Source organism: Aplysia californica, unplaced genomic scaffold, assembly GCF_000002075.1.
Source record: "Aplysia californica isolate F4 #8 unplaced genomic scaffold, AplCal3.0 scaffold00058, whole genome shotgun sequence".
Taxonomy (NCBI): domain Eukaryota; kingdom Metazoa; phylum Mollusca; class Gastropoda; order Aplysiida; family Aplysiidae; genus Aplysia; species Aplysia californica.
In genome coordinates this window covers 1142873-1143890 of record NW_004797328.1, presented here as the reverse complement: position 1 = coordinate 1143890, position 1018 = coordinate 1142873, and the positions used below count along the sequence as shown (strand labels likewise).

Genomic DNA, 1018 nt, shown 5'->3' with positions numbered 1-1018 from the left:
CCCCCCATTCCTATCAATGCAATAAAGATAATTAAGTAAGGCTAGTTTAACCCTGCCTGTCGGCTCAACCCGGGTGGAGAAGTGTACTAAGTCCCAACAAAAAGGCTTGGGATACTTAAAGAAACATGCGATCTTACCTGGGTAAGTGAAGCTTGTTGTGCCCACTCGGGAAACGAATTAAGGTCTTCTGCGTGCGAATTCGAAACACATAACCCGCAACACCACAGACATGGATTGCACTTTAAAGAAAGATGCGGAATGCCACATACGAGTACGAGCCAGACTGACGAAAAAGATAAACACACACGCACACACACACATACACACACACACACACGCACACACACCCACACACGCACACACATATACACACACTCACACACACACCCCCCCCACACACACTCATATACACACGCATAAACACACATTCACATACACCAACTGACTAGATCTATAAGCTGATCCGAGGCAGGCAAACTTTAAATGGAATGTGATAATGTAGGATGTTGCAATGGGTGGAAAAAATTTTTTCTTCCAGATTATCTTCAAATCTGTGGAGAGACTTTTGAGTGTATTCTTGGGAGTACGCGTTACCAATTTTAATGGCGTGGGGATGGGTTGGTAGGTGTTATTTTATGGTGGGTGCATTATAATGTATACATAATGTGTTTGTGTCTACAGTGAGGGACTGGTTGGCGGCTTTTTCGGCTCACGTAAAGGGCCGTTTTCTACAAGGAAAAGGAAACGTACAGCAGATGCGCTTAATTAAAAGGGCTGCAAATGCGTGGTCCTCACATCACTCTATAGATAGTGTCGGTATGCTCCCGGTTTCAAATTAAAGAGGCTTGGTACTTCTTAAAAATTATATTTTTGAAAATGGGAACTCTTCAGACGCAGCCAACACGCTGTTTCTCGTGTAACAACTAACAAAAGCGCCCGCTTGACAGTGCGGGGGGAAACCAGGAACATTCTTTTCTTTGTTAGTTTGGAAAGTCGACGGAATCAAGTAGCCCCATAA

At 44.0% G+C, this 1018-nt stretch overlaps 1 long non-coding RNA gene across 1 annotated transcript in view; it reads left to right on the top strand.

Annotated features, from left to right (window-relative positions):
• Nucleotides 1-1018, top strand: part of LOC101847023 — a 103404-nt gene that overhangs the window by 6746 nt on the left and 95640 nt on the right. The gene's annotated exons all lie outside the window — the stretch shown is intronic.